Source organism: Budorcas taxicolor, chromosome 1 (assembly GCF_023091745.1).
Source record: "Budorcas taxicolor isolate Tak-1 chromosome 1, Takin1.1, whole genome shotgun sequence".
Lineage (NCBI taxonomy): Eukaryota > Metazoa > Chordata > Mammalia > Artiodactyla > Bovidae > Budorcas > Budorcas taxicolor.
The window spans coordinates 153,781,007-153,797,838 of NC_068910.1; positions in this window are offsets into that span (position 1 = coordinate 153,781,007).

A 16,832-nucleotide genomic window follows, 5' to 3' on the forward strand; every position below is an offset into this window, starting at 1 on the left:
ACAGACCAGAGGTCACACAAAGTATAAAGAGTCTTCTATCTTCTCTATTCAAATTGAAATTTACACCACCACCCCCACCCCCTTAAAAAGGAACTTGGTCCAATACAGTCCTTGGTATTGACCTTTTTTCTTGGAATGAATGAGAAGAGAAATCAGAGCTCTCCCTAGAGTGGGAATATGTGCGATAAATTTATTTTAAAAGTATGCTCAAAGTATTGCTGGGAATACAGTAGAAAACAGAATACACTTCCTCCATTCAGCCTTAGGGTTAAAGAAGGCTTCTTGGAAGTGGGGCCATTTGAGCTATTTACATTCCATGTGAACCACAAACCCTGCTCTTTAGAAGTACTTTGCTCTTGGACTTCAGGAGGATAGCAATGAAGAAAAATGACTTCAGACTTTCCCCTATGAAAAAAGAAAGAAAAAAACACATGACAACAACGAAATTATCACAAGAATCACAGACTATTTCCTGATGATCTAACACTTAACTATGTATCCTGATGATCTGACACTTAACTGTGTATGCCAGCGGCTTATTCGATGATTCAAGAATAAAGAAAAAAAATTAAGAAAGGAAATATGGCAGAGAATATGGATTTGGAATTTACCTTTGCTTGTGAGTCTACCGTGAAAGAATGAGAGCTACTTTTCCTTATCTTCATCTCAAGGGAAAAGCAAGGACTTGTAACCTAGATGTCAACCCAAGGAAGAGAGTTTCAGATGTTTAGGTTTTCAAAGTAAACAACTGAATCATTCAAGATGGGAAAAGTTCAGAAGTTTCTGAAAGACATGACTCTTTCCCAGTGGACTCGATGCCCAGGCAATCTGGGCGTGCTACTGAGGCAACATGAAGACTGGGTCTAAAACCTGGGCCCTGTGACTCAGCAGAGACTAAAGGTCTAGTGGCCAAGTTTCACATGTACATTGTGCCACCAAACCTGTGCTTTTCAATGAGCCACTTCAGCAGCCAGACCAGAGGCCCTTCCTCAAGTTTTCTGGAAGGTATAAGACCCTCAAATTACTTGAATGACCAAAAGAAGTTGTAGGGCAAAAACAGATGAGATTAAATTTTCAACATCCTTGCTGAGTCAGGAGGGAACACAGCCAAATTTATTTGAACATGAAGAAATACAACATTTCCTGCTCCCAGAGTTGAGGAGCCAATTCATACTCATTTTATATGTTTGACCAAAGTTCAGAAACAAAATCAACCTTTTACAAAACAAAACCAAGCCCCTAGATCTTTGTAAATGAATGGCAGGACTTCGCATTTTGTAGAGCACCCGTATTTACCTCAGACACAGCCAGTCAACTGGAAAACCAGCCAAACTTGATAAGTTTACCCAATTCCTAACCTTTCCAGACCCTGGAAGAATGTCTGTCTCAAGCAGTTTCAGTTACCGGCCTGAGATGACCCAAGGACTTCCTCCCACTAACAACCATTCGAAAAGAAGTGGGCAAAAATCCACATGCTGAAATGCCCTCCTTGGCCAATCTCCCATTTAACTGTGCAAATAGGAACAGAGTAGCTAATGTTTAAATAGAACTAATGTTACCTGTCAGTGTTAGAACTCATGTTTTGTGTTTTGTTTTTTCCAAAGACTATATTAACACTGTCTATAGATAGTAAGAGCTCAATAGTTTCATTTCACTTTTCTAGATAGCAGGCATTCATTGGTTCTTGAATGTTTCCTATCAGGCAGAATTTCTGGCTTACTGTGTTTGATAGAAAGAAAAGGATTCTGGATCAAAACAGAAGGGGAATTGCAAAATGAATTCCAGTGAAACATGGGCAAGGAAGTACATCTAAGTAGGTTTCGTTATGACTTAGCATTCAAGGGATAGGGAAAGAAACAAAAAGCAAGTTTCCAATGGTTAGATGAAGACTTTTCAGCTCTCCTGTCCTGTGGGCAATCTGCCAAATGCTTTTTTTTCTTCTCTAATCCCATTTTTTAATATCTCATAATTCAAACCTGATTGATCACTTAGTCACATCAGCCTAAACTCACAGGCCAATTAAAACAGAATGCTTATGGTAGAGAATCAGGCTTTCAGAGAGCCATCAGCTGCTAGGTTCTAAACGTTCCACTAGTCTCATTTCAAGGGCTAGGATCCTCCAGGCATGGTTTGATTTTTCAAAGGGGACACATTGCTACTCTGAAGGACTTCTCAGGACACTGTGGGGAAAAAAAAAAAGGAGTAAAAACCAGAACAATCTAACAAAAATAGAATGCCTTGTCACCCAAACCCTGAGGCAACTCACACATATGGTGCCGTATTTTAAACATGAAGAAATAGACACTGTCTTAACTGCCTGGTGCTGTTAGGATAGCAGCTTCAAGAGAGCACATCCTTCCTTCCTGGTAAATGTCTGTGGAGCAGCGTTGTCCTAAGGGAGGCTCTTACGGGATTGCTGGCAAGGCAGCATGGGGCAGTGGTGTAGGTTCTGTGGGGCATCCTCTGAGGGGCTGGGCAGGGGCTGAGATGGTGCTCAAGGCACAGTGTATCCCGACAAGAGGCTCAATTAGCCTGTAGGAAGGGCACCTTTCCCTATTTGGTCCACAGAAGAGCCACATATCTGCAGTTTGTCTAGAGGGGATACATTTCCTTATCTGCAAAAAGGCACTGTATGTGCTAACAGCTTGGGAGCCAGGTAAGAAATGGGATGGATAATGATATGTCGTCCAAAAACCTGACAATACTGAGATGAGAGGAACCATCACTTTTACGTTATTATTGTTCAGTCTTTCAGTCATGTCCGACTCGGCAATCCCATAGACTGCAGCATACCAGGCTTCCCTGTCCTTCACTATCTCCCGAAGTTTGCTCAAAATCATGTCTATTGAGTCAATGATGCCATCCAATCATCTCATCCTTTGTCGTCCCCTTCTCCTCCTACCCTCCATCTTTTCCAGCATCAGGGTCTTTTCCAATGAGTTGGCCCTCCTCATCAGATGGCCGAAGTATTGGAGCTTCAACTTCAGCATCATTCCTTCCAATGAATATTCAGAGTTGGTTTCCTTTAGGATTGACTGGTTTGATCTCCTTGCTATCCAAGGAACTCTTCAAGAGTCTTCTCTAGCACCACAGTTCAAATCTCTTGAATTCACTTTAGCTCCTAAAGCCCCACCCATCTGCAACCCTGGGATATTGGAGCTTTTGGAAAAAGCCAACCAGGGATTTGATGCCAGCTCTAGGTTTCCTTCAGGAGAGGGTAGGAGCATAGAGAAGAGGGGGAAGGGCTGATATGTTTCCTGTCTAAACTTTATGATGTTTGAGGACAGGAACTGTGTCTTATTCACTATTGTATTCTTAGTACTGTGCTCACAACAAACCTGTATGGAAGGAATGCACTCAAAGCCATTTTGTTCTTTCATCTTGCTTGTGTTTTCAGTAACAGAGAGATGGTTAAACCTATCTTTATTTATTTATTTATTTAATATCCACAAAATTCAATCCTATGTTAATCTGGCAAATAAGGCACCTATGTGAACATTTTTTCAAAATCTTTCAAAGGATCATAGAGCTAAAAGTGTCTAGTCTAATCTGCTTAGTTGCACTAAAGGCAGCAGTGGTCAAGAGACTTTAAGTGGCTTGTCATTGATTTCAAAAGCAGTTGGAGGCAAAGCCAGAACTGGAGCTCAGAACAACAGATCCCCAAACCCAAAGTCTTTCTCCAAGATCTCTTGCCCTGAGACTAAGAGATCAGGCACATGTAAGCCTCTAACATGAGTGTTGTCTGCTATGTTAGGCAGTCAGCCTCCCACTCTGAGAAGGTCGCACCTTTGCAAACACCACCCCCATTTTCCCAGTGCTAGCTCTGACACTACGCAATCAGCGGTATGTTTGTGTACTCTACACACTAAGTAAGTAAGTAAAGTCACTCAGTCATGTCCGACTCTTTGTGACCCCGTGGACTGCAGCCCACCAGGCTCCTCAGTCCATGGGATTCTCCAGGCAAGAATACTGGAGTGGGTTGCCATTTCCTTCTCCAGGGGATCTTCCCGATCCAGGGACAGAACCTGGGTCTCCCACATTGGAGGCAGACGCTTTAACCTCTGAGCCACAGGGAACTGGACTCAAAAGTGAGTAATCAGATAGCAATCTTAAAACATTTACATAAATGGGTCCCAAAGAAAATACCTACTAGTCTGCCACTTTCAATTTCTTTGTGAAATGAGCCATGGAACTTTAAAAAACGATCACTTCAACACTGCAGAGCACGTAAATGTGTCATACACCATCTTTTCACATTGGAAGGGCTAGGTCAGAGCAGTAATAAACTGGGAAGCCCCATGGAGTCATAGGAAAGTGGTCTGGTTTTGCAGACATCATGCATCACAGACGCTGAGGAGACCCACCATAAGGTAGCCAGGATGAAACAGGAGTCATTCCTTTTTTGGGCAGAGTATTCCAGTGACTGCCGTAGAACAAGGTGGGAATTGTTCCTAAAGAATGCTGGATTCCAGACAACCAGGGAATAACATTTAAAAGGGTAACTTTGTCTAGGGAGGAAGTACAGATTTTCTGACCTCCATTTCTAGTAACTGGAATGGCACGTGTGTCAGGTAACTCAAAAGGGAAGACCATTATAATAGATGGAACATTTTAATCAAATAATTACAAGCCATCCATTACTCAGGCAAAGGAACCAACTGGTTGGGTGTGGCAGGAAAGTGAAAATTCAGAATCTCAATCCCATGGGGTCACACAGGCATTTTTGGCACAAGATGAACTTGAAAAATATAATACAGAAAAGATTTACACCAGGCAACAGATTTATGGGCTCAAAATGTCCCTTTGCCCTTAAAAAAGACTTCTGGAAATAGATTTTCATTATATTTTGGACAACATGATGTTCTATCTTTTGTAGAAAGTTCAAGCTAGACAAACCAGCTATGAAAGAAAACAACTGTCATATCTTTATGTCTCTTGTTTCTATGCAATATTTTCTCAACTGAGAATATTTCATGACTGGTATTAATTACCATTTCATATCTATTGAGTGCCAGTGTTAAAGATGCTGCACTGAAGACATGATGAAAACTAACTAAATTGGCAAAATGGAGTTGAGGGTAGGTAGTTATTCAATGAGCTTCTGCAGCTTTCTAAAACTTGAAGCTTTTCCAACAGCAGGGTTCTATACATAAAGAATTTTTATAAATGTCTAAGATTATGGAAGAGAAAAGAAGGGAAGGACCTGAAAGAAAACCTTGTAAACAGCTGTCTAGAACTGAGTTGTTATGGTTTAAACTCTAAACCATACCATCCAGCTTAAAATAATCAAGAAAGTTAAGGGAGGGGTACTAACAAAAAATTCTTTAAAGATAAAGTTGGTTCCCCATTTGAGAAACAAAATATCGTAGTGTTGGATTATAACCAAAAATACAAAATGTATAATAATGTATACATACTGCTATTAAATTTTAAAATATTAAATAATGAATGAATGGAGGAAAATAGACAAATCTCCCTTGCAGAAGAATTTCAAATAATTTCCATAGGTACTTTACCCTTAAGGAGGTTGAGCAGAATTCTCCATTCACTCTTTAAGTATGCGTTGTACACAGTAACTTCCTTCCAAAAGGAAGGAAGACTATACACTGTGAAAGAAGGGAGGCTGGGGTGGGAAGAAAAACTTTCCAGTGGAGAGATCTGGCAAACATTACCTCCACCAGTTAATTAGGGTGAACACCAGTGATAAGCCACATTCACACCATGCAAATGTGGTGTGATAAGGTGTCATGAGTACAGTGTATTATTTCTCTGTCTGTTTTTCTTATTTTGTTTTTATTTTTGCACAAAACTCATAACCTAGTCTACTCATGAGGAAAACAAATACATCCCAATTGAGGGATATTCTACAAAATCCCTAGTAGGACTTGCCAAAAGTGTCAAGATCTTCAAAAATGAGAAGAGCTTTTTTTTAAAAAAAAAAAAAAAAAAAAAGACTGTCACAGTCAAAGAAGCCTACAGAAACATGATTTCTGAACATAATGTGGTGTCCTGGATGGTATTCTGGAATGGGAGAATGACATTAAAAAAAAAAAACTAAGGTCACAGTATGGACTTTGGTTAAAAGTAATGTATCACCATGGATTCAAGTATGCCATAGCAATGTCACATTCTAACAACAGGGCAAACTGGGCCATGGAAACTCCCTGGACCATATCTCTGTTTTTCCTGTATTTTTCTCAAATAAACATTTATTTAAAAAAATAAAACGGAAGTTGGTTTTGGCAAAAAGGACAATAGAAGAGGTGAGGAAATAGAAGTTAATAGTCAAAAAGTAGGAGCTCTCAACCCAGTGGAGCCTGATGTGTCAGCATTAAGGAAAACACAAAGTCAAAATTCACCTCTGAATGCCAAGGAGAACTGTTTGAAACAATGCATTAAGAAAAGTGGGGAGGTATTCATAAGCACAATGAACACCTTGCCTGAACGGGAGCAAAAAATTAAGCCACTTGTGGGAAGGCAAACAGGCCAGGGTTACAGATACATCTTATGGTAGCATCTAAAATGAGATAAAGCACCCAATGAGAGGAAAGTGTTATGCAAACAGGGCCCGAGTTAGCCACAAGAACTCCTATGTTATGTGTTCTCCCCAGTGTTTCTAATTAGGAGGAAGAGTTAAACTCTTTCTACAAAATTATCACGTTGACATTTTTTGTCACTTTTACAAAGGTCTTGATGTCTCGATACAGACGGGAACTGCTTCTCACTACTTTGAATTTTGCCTTGTAGGAAAGAACCTGAAAACAACATCTTGCAACACTGAATCTGACCAGCCTTCCATTTCAGCAGCAGGTTCTTAATTTGGAGGGACTGAATCATCCATTTCTCACCTTTCTCACCAGCCAAGTATTTTTAACTTACTGTCAGCTATAGAGTGAACATAGTCTATAAGAGAAAAGATAGCCCATTTTTCACTTTTCCACTTTTGGCTGCTGAATCCAGGAATGCATCACAGCAAAAAGGAGGGTCTTTTATGTAAAAATAATATTGGTTTAACATTTTTTTTCCCATTTTGTTAAGTACCTAAAATGAGTCCCTGCTACTGACAGGACCCACTTCTTACCTAGTGGCAGCTTTTCTGCACTCTCTGAATTACTGAAACTGTGGGCAGCAGCCTTGAGCTCCCCAGTGTCTCTAGGGATAGGAAGGTCATGGGGATGCATCCAGTTCCCCATGCCAGAAGGACCTGACCTGGAAGTTGAGCCTCTGTGGACCTGTTCTCCTTGACCTCCAGGTTCCGGAATGGGAAAGAGACAAATCTTGAAGTGTTACTCAAGAGCCACTGGACACACTGATAGTCAGAAACTCAACTTCATGAAAACACTTGATTTCAACGTCTAAAAGAAATAGTTGGGGTTCCATTAGATTCTTAGGTTTAAATTGAGAAGATGAAAGTAGGGAGAGGCCAAATAAAGCAAAACTTTGAATAAGAAGAGAGCGACATTTTCCCATCATCCATTTAAGCAGATAAAATGGCAATTAAAAACATTTAAGCATGGCTTTTGTTTCTCATTTTATCTGTTTGCATGACAGATAAAGAATAAAGAATAGATTTCATGGTCAGGGACAGAAAGGCATATGGCAATGACTGGGTGTTGCAGAATGATGAAATTCAGTTCTGTTTGGTGCAATGAAGAACAGAAGGAATAGATTATACCTTGGAACAGAAAGGGCAGGAGATATATCAAAGCCAGAGAAGACAGTGATGAACAGAGAAGCAGGCTGAACACATACTCCATGCCCAAAAGTGTAGGCACAAAGAAGATCAGGGAGTTTAAGATGAGAATTTAAGATGAATTTACCTATAAAAGGTGACCAGAGTGAGGTACTAAAGCTGGGGAGGCTTAAAGACAAGCCTTGTTTGGGTAAAAGCCTGCATAGTCCACACAGAAGGAAATAGTGAAAATGTCTGAAGAAAAGCCCAAAGTATCTGGTTTGTCCTCGGAGTCTTTGGAGACATACTGGATAGACGAGTCAAACTCAAATCCATTAAAAATAAAAAAAGGAAATAATCATAGCAAATACTTCTATAGCAACAGTTCTATGTCAGACATATGTAAAATATTAACTCAATAATCCTGTGAGGCAGGGACTTAGTTGTCCTACTTTACAAATGCAGAAACTGAGACACGAAGGGGTCAGGTGACTTACCCACGGTTACACAGGTGATCACAGCCACCATCAGACAAAAGCTGCCTGCCACCTGCAAAGAACATGCATACTCACCTTAGAACTGTGTTGCCATCTAAAATAATCATTTCAAAGTGAACTGTTTGGAACCACTGCATTCCTCTTACATTTGCTCTTTCACTCAATGGTGCTACAGATATCTACTGAATGCACTCTATGCACCAAGCACTGCTACAGGGTTTAGGGATAAGAAACAAAATATCCATGCCTTTCTGAGCATACGCTTTAGTGAGGGGCAACAGGTAAATAATATCCATGAGAATGATATAGTAGATTATATGGTAATGTGTATAGAGTCAGGCTTCCCTGGTGGTTCAGTGGTAAAGAATCCACCTGCCAATGCAGGAGAGGTGGGTTTGATCCTTTGGTCAGGAAGATCCCCTGGAGAAAGAAATTGCAACCCAGTCCAGTATTCTTGCCTGGAAAATCCCATGAACAGAGGAGCCTGGCCGGCTACCATCCATGGTGTCACAAAAGAGTCAAACACAACTTAGTGACTGCTGCTGCTGCAGCTAAGTCGCTTCAGTCGTGTCTGACTCTGTGCAACCCCATAGACAGCAGCCCATCAGGCTCCGCCATCCCTGGGATTCTCCAGGCAAGAACACTGGAGTGGGTTGCCATTTCCTTCTCCAGTGCATGAAAGTGAAAAGTGAAAGGGAAGTCACTCAGTCATGTCTGACTCTTAGCGACTCCATAGACTACAGCCCACCAGGCTCCTCCACCCATGGGATTTTCCACGCAAGAGTACTGGAGTGGGTTGCCAACCACAATAATCCCAGGCAGAGAGATCAGCAAGCGTGTGTACCCTCAGGTCAGAATGGCACAAGATGTCCAGGGGGATTTTGTAGCCAGAGTGGATTTATCTCTGGTTAAGTCCCTGGGCCAAGCTCTAAAGTGTCTTTTACTCCATAAAAACGTGAAATACAACTGGTTTCTAAACTACATATACTTCACACACTGTTCTCCAGAAGAATTCCCTTCACGTATCATTCTTCCAGAAATAACTTGAAGGCCACCAGCTCCTCCCAGAGTCTTCTTTTACCTCTTGCTAGAAGCGGTGCATGCCTTTTCCGAATTCCTTATGTTATGTGCCATTTCCCACCTTGCTTCTGATTAGAGTTACCTTTCTATCTTATCTTCTCTCTAAATAATACATTCACTGAGGGCAGGAAATGGACCTGGTTAACTGTTTCATTCTCTAGAGTTTAGCCTTGCTCAGAATTAGAATTCAACAAACATTTGAGAAGGTTTGAGTGTGTGCTTTCTATCAAATTAAGCTCCAAATTAGAATATCATTAATTTCACATCTGTATTTTATTATAATGATAGAAACATATTGTTAACCATACTTTCTTGAATTTTTAATATTTGCAGTTTTTTACCAAACAACTGCAACTCATCAACATGTTAAGCTACAAGCTAATATTTTAAGCTCCAATGATCTGAAAGAGTAACACATCTTTCCCACACAACCATAAAAGAAAAAGATTAGTTTCAACAACTTTCTTGTAAATAAATAAAAATGGCAGACTATAAATATCTTTGCTTATGTAATCAAAAAGAAAAAAAGAATAACATACTTAAATATCTCAAGTAGGTAAAACATGTAAAAAGCAGACCAAATTTTCTTTTTCTTTCTTTCTTTCTTTTTTTTTTTTTTTTTGGTCTAATTTGGCATTGACTCGTGGCTTATGCCGTACTACTTCCTGACTGAAAAATCAATTACACAAGATGTCTTTTTGTAAGGAAATGCAAAAATCTGACATAGGGTTGTTAAGATATTATAGCCAATAAGTCACCATCAAACTGCTTTCAAAAACTGAGATGTGGAGAAAAATGTAAGAAGAGTGCTACAGAATTTAAAAGAATTTGCACTGAATTTCTCTTTATTCCTCTGATGTAGCAAATCACCTAAAATATCATATAACCAATTTGAAGTTGACCAAGCAGACGTTTCAGTTCCATGATTATTGTTACTTTTAAGAGTAAGAAATACTGAGGGAAATCATGAGAGAAAAATGCCCCTTTGTTTGGGATTGTTTCCCCCTTTTGTGCTTTCTCTCTGTGGTTTGAGTGACACTAGGCTGGGGTCTGTGGCCTCTGTGGCGGAGACTCCTTTAGGGAAGCTGGCCCCTGGCCTGAGGAAGGCTATTCCGTAGACCCCAATCTAATCTCCAGCTGGACGGTAGATGATCACTGCTGATGCTTGGACTGGACAGCCCAGTGCCCACACGGGACTCTGTCTTATTGCAGAAGGACTGAGAGGGGAAAGCAGAGGCAGAGTTCTAGATGTTAGATCCTAGAAACTGCTCAGTCCCAAGGAAACATAATTTAACACTCTGGGCCATCCTGGGTTTCAAAATATGAGCCTCTCTAAGTAGAAATTATTTCCCCCTTTCCCCTTCCCTCTTCCTAACCCATAACTGTCTTTCCTTCCAAATCGTAATAGCATCACTTCCTTAATTGTCTTGGATACAACTTTTTTCCCAAAGCCAAAGCTAGCTGTCATTCTCACCATCTACAATAAGAATGTCTAGAGTACCTACCACGTGACTCACTGCTAAATTTGGAAGCTTTATGCTGAGCAAGACAAATATGGTCCTTGTACTCATTAAGAATAGAAGGAAAAAATGAGTGCCCAGAAGTACAGGAGCAATAACCTTTGATGAACTTGATACAAGGATGTATCACACAATGAAAGATATTTGTAAGCACTGATAGAAAATGAGGTCCTTAGGTGAGTGAACTCCGGGAGTTGGTGATGGACAGGGAGGCCTTGGCATGCTGCGATTCATGGGGTCGCAAAGAGTCGGACATGACTGAGCAACTGAACTGAACTGAACTGAAAGGGCTATGTCAGAATCACATAGGGAGGCCTGTTAAGCTCCACCACCAACAGTCACCACCACCACCCCACCTCTATCCCAATTCCAGTGCTAACCTTTCCAGGTCCTCTCCCACCCAAGATAATGGTAACATTTGTAAATTTCTTCTCAGAATCCCTTCTTCCACCCTCCCACCCCATCCCGGTATTCTATAGTGGGTAAGCGGGGCTGCACTGGGAAAATAGGGTACTTTTTTCCAAAGTTCATTCATGGAATTAGCATAGGCAGACACCCAAGGCAAACAAATAAACAAACAAAACTTCTGGAGATTATGAAGATTTGTCTTTGACTATCAAAAGTCAAACCCTGTAAGACTCAGAACAAGCATTTATAAAATGGGAAAACTTTAGCAGGGAACTGGACAGCCAAAGAGCAGTATTGGGACCACTTGGGGAAGAGCTAAAAGTCTGAGGGGCTCATGTGCCAGAAGGACCTGAAGACTCACTGGGCACACTGCCCTCTCTCTGGATTGACCCTTGGGGACCACAGTTGTGTCCACACCAGAAGTCACAGGTGAGAGCAGGGATCTCAGAGCAGAAAAGGCTTTGAGATTTCCTGGCTTCCCACAATGTGTTTCAGACACTTCTCAGCTCACAGAAAAGCCCTGTGTCCAACATGGACTGTAAGTTTCCCAGGGCTGAAGGGAGAAAACAGGGCAGACCCACCCCCACCCCCTCCTCTGGTCAGTCCCCAAAGTAATGTCTACCACAGGGCAGTACGTGGAAAACAGCCAGGAGTTTCAGAAGAGGGACACCCCCACACCCACACCCACACTACCGAAAAATGAGTTATAGAAGTGGCCGAGGGAGGTGATGACTCATGGTTCTGGGGCAAAGGATACAGATGGCATAAACCTGGCATTTGCTACAAATGAAATATCCATAACAATTTCTACTAGAGTCACTAATAGGAGAGTTAGAAACTAAATAGTATTTGTATCCACACCAGAAGAGGCAATATCACATCTAAATTCACTGCATTTGCCACAAGGAGTTTGTAGAGCATAGTTCTTTGGCAGACCAAAGAGCAAATGGAAGGAGACTCCACATAGAGGACCAGAGCCATCAGAGGAAGACAGAAAACCTGATGACCTTTCTCCTATGCCATAATAATCTGCCAGCAATTAAGGGAAAGCAGAAGGAAAGGGAGGAAAATTCTGATGAGACTGAATCTTAAACCAAAAGAGACAAAGATTTAAACTAGAAGGGAATGTTGTTGAGGTGACAACAGAAAGGTTTCAATTAAAAGCAGAGACAGAGACTCCAGGGTAAATTTCAGATATACAGAAAAGTTTTGGCTTTGCATATTCAAGCTTGTGGACTTATAACACTCACATCTTTTGTTGGGAATGTGGCACCAAAGAACAGATACTCCCCAACAAATTTATTAACAGCACATGGCAGGATCAGAGACACACCATAAATCTAAATTATCTTCTTTCTCAACACTGGAAAAATCATGGTAAACTTATAAACAAAATTAGTAATGGGCAACCAACTGAAAATCGTAATAAGAAACAACAGTGATTAATTAATTCTGCCAAAAACCACTGCTTGGTTTTTCTCATTGCAACATTTTGTTACAAATGAATAATCCATAGCAATTTCTAACAAAGTTACTAAAAGGAGAGTTAGAAACTAATTAACAATTGTGTCAACTCCAAAAGAGGCACTGCTGCTGCTGCTGCTGCTAAGTCATTTCAGTCATGTCTGACTCTGTGTGACCCACCAGTCTCTGTCATCCCTGGGATTCTCCAGGCAAGAACACTGGAGTGGGTTGCCATTTCCTTCTCCAATGCATGAAAGTGAAAAGTGAAAGTGAAGTCCCTCAGTCGTGTGTGACTCTTTGAGACCCCATGGACTGCAGTCTACCAGGCTCCTCCATCCGTGCGAGTTTCCAGGCAAGAGTACTGGAGTGGGGTGCCATTGCCTTCTCCAAGAAGAGGCACTATCACATGTCAACTCACTGGTCTTGCCCTGGGGAAGCATATAGACACAGTGGTTAGAGCATGAGCTCTGGAGTCAGGGAATGTGACTTCTACTACCAACTCTGCACTGATACACATAATAACATGTGTGAATCCCAAATGCATCAATTACACTAAGTGAAAAAAGTCAAATACAAAAGACTATATACCATGTGTGCTAAGTCACTTCAGTCATGTTCAACTCTCTGTGACCCTATGGACTGCAGCCCTCCAGAGTCCTCTGTCCATGGGTTCTCTAGGCAAGAATACTGGAATGGGTAGCCATGACCTTCTCCAGCGGATCTTCCCAACCCAACGATCAAACCCACATCTCTTACATCTCCTGCATTGGCAGGTAGATTCTTTACCACTAGCACCACCTAGTAAGCCATATATACTGTGTGGTTATTGCATCTAAATGACATTTTGGAAAAGGCAAGTTAATAAGAGCAAAAAAGATCAGTGGTTGCTAGACCTGAATGCAAGAGTAAGGGTTGGCTAGAAAGGGTCTGAAGAATTTGAAGCGGGGATGGGAAAATTCTATATCCACAAGTCACTTGTCATTTGTCAAAACTCATATAAATCTATGTCAAAGAAAGTGGAGTCATGTACAGATTTGAGAGTTGGACCATAAGGAAAGCTGAATGCCAAAGAATTGTGATGCTGGAGAAGACTATTGAGAGTCCCCTGGACGGCAAGGAGATCAAACCATCAATCCTAAAAGAAATCAACCCCAAATATTCACTGGAAGGACTGATGCTGAAGCTAACTTCTAATACTTTGGCCACCTGATGTGAAAAGCCAACTCAGTGAAAAAGACCCTAATGCTGCGAAAGAGGTCAGGAGGAGAAGGGGTTGACAGAGGATAAGATGGTTAGATGGCACCACCGACTCAATGTAAATGAGTCTGAGCAAGCTCCGGGAGACAGCGAAGGACAGGGAAGCCTGGCATGCTGCAGTTTGTGGGGTCACAAAGAGTTGGACATGACTTAACCACTGAACAATAACAAAGAGAGTGAATTTTACTGGATATAAATTTTAAAATAGATGCTTTCTTTAAAAATAAAGAAATGCCCATTTTGCCATTAAATGGCTGTTGCCCCACTTACCAAATCTTTTTGTGCTTCAGTTCCTTTACTTCAAAAGATTGATACAAGCACCTTCTACACAGGAGCACTATGAGGGTTAATTGAGGTAGTATGAATAAAATATTAAGTTACCCAAAAAAGTTTGTTCAGGTTTTCGATCTCTGGAAAAAACAGAAATGAATTTCTTGGCCAACCCAGTACTTAGAGTCTGTCACACTGGAAAGCCTTGGTAAGCAATCATCATCACCATCACTATCAACACCCTGATCTGCGCTGGGTCTAGTAGATTCTGTGACGCTCTGCTAAGATCCCTCTTCAACCATGCACCGACCAGTCCCCTAGGTGCTGAGAATATTGGCTGCTATACCCTCCAGCCCCTTTCCTCACTAGAAATTGTCCTCCAGTACAGGCCTATCAGCCAGTCATCAGCTACCGGGTGGTCCCCAGGTGTAATCTTGTGTTGATGTACAGCTACAAAGGCCAACCCCCACCTTCTCAAAAGTTGGGACAATTCTGAAGGGCCATCTCAACTCCAGAACTTTCAGTAGGATTGACTTTGGCCTCAACTACAACCACATGGTGGGTCAAACACTGCTCAGCTGTGACATCTTCTTCACAGTCAGTAAAGAAAATAAGTGTACAGACTTTGGAGCCAGACCACCTGGGTTCATTTCCTGACTTGGCTATCGCCATGGGACCTTGGAAGTCACTTACCTCCACTGTGGCTAGGTTTCCTCATGGGGTTCTGGCAAGGATAAAATGAGCTAATGCATGTAGCAGCACTTTGAACAGTACCTGGCACATAGCAAACACTGAGTTAACTGCTGTTTTTACCCAGCTCCCAAGAATCCAGCCTTCCTCTGAATCTCTGTGACCTTCACTGTCTGATCATTTTCTCTTAGCTTATTTCAAAACATTACTTATGTATATTTTATTCTTTTTTGTGTGCTTTTTTGCTTTTAAAATTTATTTTAATTGGAGAATAATTACTTCACAATATTGTGACAGTTTTTGCCATACATGTTATTTATATTTTAATCCAAATCCATGTTTTATGTTATTTCATCTCAACTAAAAATATTAGTCCTATATTTTTCAGTTCACAAGATGGGAATTCAGAGAAATGATATGATTTGCCTAAGACAACACAGTCAGACAGTGTGACGCCAATTTTTCCTCAGAATGTGGGTTTTTCAGATTATACCTCACTAGTTATATAAGCAGCTGTTGTAAAACCTGCTCCATATATATATTTAAGTGTATGTGCTTTGTAAAATATAGATCTCAATGAGGAGAGAGTCATCATGTAAAAGTTGAAAAATATTAAAGTATGATTGTTCAACAGCCTCTCCCAAATACTGCAAAGCCTATTACATTTCCAACAAATCATTGGTTGTCTGGTCTCTGAATATTTTCCGTGACAAGGAGCTCATACTTCCCGAGACAGCTTGGTTTTGTGATGCTCTCTCCATTGGTAGGGAGCTATCTATATTAAGCTGCTTTGACTAACTACTACTTTGCTTCATTGGTTTTAGCTTTGCCTCAGGAGCCACACCAAATAAAATAAATCCTTCATCCATGTACTACTCCTCCAAATACTTGAAAACAGTTATGATAGTCCCATTCTTGTTTTCAAGCTCAATAATGCAGATTATCTTTCCCCAACCCTCCCACTACGAAGTTTTCAGCCACCTTTCCATCCCATGCATGTTCCTCTGGACACACTCCAGTTTTCCAACATTCTGAAATATAATGCCTGAATCCAAACATAGATTCCTATCTCTGAATTGAGCAAGTCAGAAGAAAAAAAAAAAAAAAACACTAAAACCCACATCGATATAAATACTATGCTTTCATCAATTCAGCCAAGAAATCCTACTATTTTTTGGAAGTCATGTCATCCTGGGGACTCATGTAGAATTTACTTTCAGTTAGACTCACCAATGTTCATTCCAAATCTCTTTCCTGTTCCCACCCTATCCTATCACTGTGCTATTTCATTGTGCTCATCCACATAAAATTTTTCTGGTTAGATGTAACTCATTTTTTCAATATGCCAGGAGCATTTTGTTAACTCATCTTCATGTTAATATTTTACATGTGAATATTAACTTCGTCCCAGCAGCCTGCCACTGAGGCAAAACATTTATGAAAACAATGGCCTGCAAATAATGGCAATAACAGAGACCTCCCTCAAGCATGCTATTGTCAATTTATGCTTCCTTGAGGTTCTGTGTTACAAATCTCACTCAGCACTATGATTCAATCTATATCCCTCCATGCTGTTCTCAGAAATGGCCATGAGCAACTTAATCAGATGCTGGCCAAAATCTTAGCGTGCGACATTTATGTCATTCCTGTAATTTCCTGATCTACCGACTCTCTTCTGTGGTCTCACAAATATTTCCAGCTCAAAGAAAAAATGTATTGAATATTATGCTAAAGAGCAAACAATGACCTTTGGGTGAAATTGACAAGATTTTCTGAAGACTGGCCCTGAGGACTATGAACTACCCAGAGAGAAGACACAGCTGTGCACAGGGGTTAATGAGAACAGGACACATTTGAAAAACCAAAACAAATTCATATGTTAGAAGGGAAAAGTTACAAGAGAAAAGGGAAGAGGTTTGAGGATGGAAGGAAAGAGGGGCCAGACCTTGAAAGTCAGGTTAGGAATTTGGACTG